Source organism: Ictidomys tridecemlineatus, chromosome 9 (genome assembly GCF_052094955.1).
Source record: "Ictidomys tridecemlineatus isolate mIctTri1 chromosome 9, mIctTri1.hap1, whole genome shotgun sequence".
In the NCBI taxonomy this organism is placed as follows: Eukaryota; Metazoa; Chordata; class Mammalia; order Rodentia; family Sciuridae; genus Ictidomys; species Ictidomys tridecemlineatus.
The window spans coordinates 98,288,038-98,294,037 of record NC_135485.1 but is presented as its reverse complement, the minus strand read 5'-3'; positions in this window follow the sequence as shown (position 1 = coordinate 98,294,037).

Here is a 6,000-nt window from a genome sequence, read left to right as displayed (position 1 = left end):
CATATTTTTCATGTCATTCAGCAACTTGTTCTTCTGTTTATTAGAAATCTAAAATACATCAACTCTCCCCTATCCCCCATAATGGGGAGATGGAACCTAGGGATACTTTACCACTGAGCTATCTCCCTAAATTGCCTGGGTTGGTCTCAAACTTAAGATTTCCCCCATCTTAGCCTCCCAAGTCATTAGGATTACAGGCCTGTGCCATTATGCTGGTGAAAATATATTTAACTTTCATTTTACATTTAGAATAAACAGAATTCCTGCCACAGTGGATGGCTTACTTAGGAAAAAAAATACATTAAGGGGCAGGGATGTAGATCAATGATAGAGCTTGCTTAGCATGTGGGAGTCATGGGTTGGATCCCCAGTATGGGGCAATAAGCTTACTTTCCCCATTTCCTTTGCTGGAGCACTGTCCTCAAAACAAATTCAGGCAAAGAGTGAAAATGTATCAGTTTAAGATACAATGTCACAAGTTGGTAAGAGCTGCTTTCCCACACTAAGGAAGGAATTAAAGTTGGCTCATTTGTTTCAATTCAGTTATGGAAAGAAGACTGAAGAGAACTTGAGTCAGAATTTATTACCTACCTGCTCTGTGACGCTAAACAAATTACCTATTCTCTGACATATTCCTATATGTGTTAAATACCTGTTTCCTCATATTAAAAAAATAAAACTCCACAAGATGGGGGTTATAATAGTCTTACATATTTTAAAGATTACTGAAGGGCTGGAAGTGCAGCCCAATGGTAGAATATTTGCTTAGCACATTGAGAGGAGGAAAAAAATTTTTTTTAGTAGCAAATTTAGACTGCACTCCTGGACTTACAGAAGACTGAGTTTAACATTTTCAATTATTATACTTTTCTTTTTCATTTTTTTCTATATTTTCTTTCTAATTTTTAATAACTATTTTTGAGTTTACACTGTCATTATCTTTAACAGCTGTCCTCATTCATCAAAATTATGACTTTATCCTTCCCCCAAATTTAAATCTAGAGAGACTCTTCTAGTTCTGGCTTTCTATTAGACAGTGCCTACTGACATTTTGTGATTTAAAGGATTCAGTATAGTTTCTTTCATTAAGATAGGTATCTTCACACTAGGATCAGCACACACCTGATAACCTCCAGCACATACTAAATATACCTTTTCCTGTAGCTCTCTCTCCCTTACATTTCCCTACCCAGCATAACTAAAGCAGGTGATCAGATGAATGAAGACTGGGGACCCTCAATGAAATGCTCCTTTGAGATTTGTTTTTTTATGTTCTAACTTACTGTGTATCTAATCTTTCTGTCAGGAACCCCTGGTTTGTGGTTAATGCCTGGACATAATTTATTCTCTTGGGAATACAAGTCATTGTGAAATGAAAGACAATTGCCTGGCGAACAACCCATGTTCAACCTAAAGACATGCCTAATTACTGATAGATCAAGGGAGTTTTCTGCCAAATAGTAATAATATTGTACTCTAGGATATATAAAACAAGAAAACAAATTTAGCAGAAATTGTTAGCATACAGAGCTGTGGGAAACTACTTGGCTTCTCATGCTCCTGCAGGCACTGATTTGGCATTGAATAATCTCACTGTATTTCTACACACATCATTAGAAAGTATGAAAACACTTCAGAAGATTTAAAGAAAAATGGTTATCAAATAACGGCTACTCCTTCCTTCCTTCCTTCCTTCCTTCCTTCCTTCCTTCCTTCCTTCCTTCCATCCTTCCTTCCTTTGTCTCTTCTCCATTCAGAATAATTGTAAGAAAGGAAATTTCTTAAGAAATTTCATAAGAGCCTAAAATTAGTTTAATCTCTATAGGCATTCTTTCCAGTAAGAATTGTAAAAGTTTTTTTTTCCATGATGCAATATAATATACTCATAAACTATTGCATGGTCATTATTTGTGGAAAAGAAAAAGTTTATCTACTTGCCAGGATGACAGGAATTGTTTAAATATTTTAGAAAAATTTTGACATCAGTCAACTGACAGAATTTTCAAATAAGAACAAAAGCCTCCAAATATTATCCACCAACTAGACTCAGGTAACTTCTAAAACTTATTTCTCTCTATTGTTTTAGGATATCAGTCCTTCCAATTATGTTGCTCCCAGTCTTTCTTCTCCACTATAGTTAATGCACCATTCTGCAAGCAGTAGTTGCTTATCTCTTCCTTGAAGATTATATTTGTATCATTACAAGAGAATTCAGGATTTAATACACCTGAAAAATGAAAAGAGTCACAGATAGCTTGCTGGATTTTTGCCAAAGGTGTCAGGGCTTCATTATACACAGAGAGATACACATTATTTGGTCTTTGCAATGAGATGATCTGTGAATTATAATATTGTGTGTCTATGAAAAAAAAAACTTTTTTTTTTTTTTTTTTTTTTTGCAATTGGGGATTGAACCTAGGGGCACTGAACCACTGAGCTATATTCCCTTGCAATAATCCAGTGTCAGCCTCTCCAGAAATTGGAATTACGGACCTGTGCCACAGTGCCCACTTTCTATTAAATATTATTAGCTATTAATTATAAGCATAAATACTGAATGTTTTTACTGAATTTTTCACACAGTAAAGTATCCCAGTGATTTTCTAGCAGTTATACATCTGATTGCTCGCAAACCTTCTATAAGGTATAAGGTACAAGTTATAAGCCGTATCCCAGCCTTTATCATAAAAATCTCCAAAAGGATGCTGGGGTTAAAGAACTGAAACCTAATTGTGCATATTTTTTTAAAAGCTCCCTAGGTAACTCTGACTTGCTTTTTTTGCAATTGTAAGGTTAAGTATGATATCATTTTGTCTATATTATACCCAAAGACCCATGCCCTATTAACAATTTCAGTAGATGGCGCTCTTTCCACCTGCCAACTTCCTTACTTGGCGGAGAGAACCCTAAGTGCTCATGGAAGTCAAGTGCAGAGCAAAGGAGCAATTCTGGCTTTTTCAGTGGCAGTAGCCAAAATGAAGTTCAATTCCTTGTTGATGAAAGAAGCAAGAACCATAAAATTCACTTCCATTGCATTTCCTACATTCACAGAAGATTATATGTCTTATGTGTTCCTGAAATGAAATGTTCTCTCTCTGTTTATCAGAAAGCATAAGAATTTCAAGTTGTGAAAAGATAAGATAAAGATTAGCAAATTGGAAAACCAGTCCAGGTTTACCCTAGGAAATATTCCATCTATGGCATATTTGAATGAGAGCATCGGGGAAAGGCTAATGGTACAACTACCCAGGTGGGTATTCACCCCTGCAAGATGACTATCGCTAGGCCTAAACTGGACAAAGACCACCCAAAACTTCACTCACAAAACTTAGTTCTGAGTGCTTGTCTTGTTTACACGCTATATGTCCTTGAGTAAGCCACAGTCTCACTTTTTATACTTACATGATAAGAATTATATTAAAAGGTCCTTGAACAGAAAGCTGAATCTCACCAAGTAGGAAAAAAGAAGAGCAAACGTAAGACAAAAGCAATTGAGAAGATGCAGGAATAAAGTAATCTTATATCAAACTCCCATCAAAAAACTGCTAAAATGAAGAGAGAAGGATGCAATTCACTTTTGCCAGACCAATATTGAAAACAAATAGTAGAACTTTGCAAATGATTTGTTAGTGTGGTAATACATATGTTAAAGTGGTTGAGAGGGAGGGCTGTGGTATCACATTTGTTTATTATACAAATTTACCATTCTTCCAAAGGATTCAAGCAGGCCAACTTCCTAGAAGAAAATTAGAAACCAAAGACCCACACTAAGTAGAGATTTAGATATAAGAGTTTACATAATATATAGCAACACACACACATAGATATGTATATATAGCTGTGTGTATGTCTACGAAATGAGGTTAGAGTCAATATAGCTTTAAAGGCAGACAAACCTAGACATAGACAATTGTTCCAGCTCATTAATTCCACTCATGTTACTAAAAAAAATAATTCTCAATGAGATATTACCTACCTCACTCAGTTGCAACAAACATTAAATTAAAAGAGATAAAAAATGTAAAACAAATGTCTCAAATGTTTGGTGCATAGTCTGTATTTAACAAATATCTCTGAAGTGTTAAGAAAAAATAAATGTAGATGCTGAGAGCATTTATTTATTTATTTATTTGCTATTTTTTTTTTAGAGCTGGTGATTGAACCTAGGGCCATTCTACTACTGACCTACAACCCTACCCCTCAATTTTCTTTAAAAAAATTGAGGCAGGGTTGCATGAAATTCCTGGACTAGACTCTCACTTGTGATTTTCTTGCCTTAACCTCCTGACTCACTGGAACTACAGGTGGGCACCACTGCACCTTGCCATATACTTATATTTTTTGAAAACAGAAAATTATTGTGAGTTTTGAAGAGAATACTCATGTATCATTCAGTATTAATAATCATGAGAAAAACTTAGAGATGAATAGGAAAAAAATATAAGGTTAGCTTTTTTTAAGTCTGATATTTGAGATGTACACCTTTGTTTACAGGCTTTATAAACTTGAGTGAGTCACTTAATCTCACTTTTCATACTGACAGAAATTATAGGGGCTGGGGTTGTGGCTCAGTGATGGAGCACTCGCCTAGCACAGGCGAGGCCCTGGGTACGAGCCCAGCAGCACATAAAAATAAACAAATTAATTAAAGATACTGTGTCCAACTACAACAAAGGGTAAAAAAAATAATTATAATTTTGAATATGGCATAAGGTTTTGAATATTCATAATGGTGTACATAAATGCTTTAAAATCTATGAAGTCCTATGTAGATATAAATGGCACTAAAGTAATTAGTAATAGCAAAAATTTATTTACTATTGAAGTTCATCATTGAAAATTTACACGCAATGTGAGATATTATAAGTGAGTTAGCAAATTTGGATTAGAATAAAAAGAGTCGTTACTGAATTGTTAAATCAAAATCTGAAGAGAAAAGATGTTCCCCAAGTTTAAGACCAACATTAGCAACATAGTTGTAATACTTTTGGAGGAATTCTCATGATATTCGTCCCAATAATGATCTTAACTGTCTTTTTACAGTGCTCTTGGCAATATCTTAACAAGATTAGACTTGAGTTTCATTCTTCGTCCCCACTAAATTGGTACACGTGCTGGACACAGTGTGAACATGTGTGATCCCAGAGACTTGGGAGGCTGAGGCAGGAGGATTGAAAATTAAAAGCCAGCCTCAGAAATTTAGGCTCTAAACAACTTAGGAGACCCTCTTTCAAAATTTAAAATAAATATGTAGGGCTGGAAACTTGTCAAGTGCCCTTGGGTTCAATCCCCATGTAACAGAAACAAAAACAAACAAACAAAAAATGCGGCACACACTGGATAGCTCCTGGTTTGAGGATAGGATTGTACAATTTATATGTGTTCTTTTAAACTTTCTGAATTATATAAGGATAAATTAGCTAGATCAAATCAGATCCAGAAAAAAGCAAGTAGAAATCATATTAAGAAAAGAGATACTATCAAGGCTCTCATGATATTATGATACCTGACTTTAGGCAACAATACTTTTTATTAATAATAATAATAATTTATACGAATAAGTTAGAGTTACATATGTTTCATCTATTGAAGCTTTCTTTAAATTAGCATTCTATATTAAATGCATACCTCAGTATGTTGTGCAGTAATGTCACCAAACTAAAGAATCAAGAAAGACCCTTCATAGCAACAAATGTAATACTTTTTGAAGGTCAATTGCCTTTTAACCATGCAAAGAATCTTTATCCTGTTTTACTTCAGAAATATGTTTTTAGAGATGAAAAACAACAGGCCATGATTGAATGTTTCTGTTAAACCACCATATTTTTTTTCAAAGCACTATGTACCGCAATATTGCTTTTCTCTCTTTTTTTTCCTATTAAAAAGAAAACCAAGTCCTTAAAGAAAATTTCCTATTCTGCAAGTGGGAGGAAATTAAGAATGTACCTGTTTTTTGTTGTTTTTGTTGTTGTTGTTGTTACAATGCAAAAAAAAAAAAAA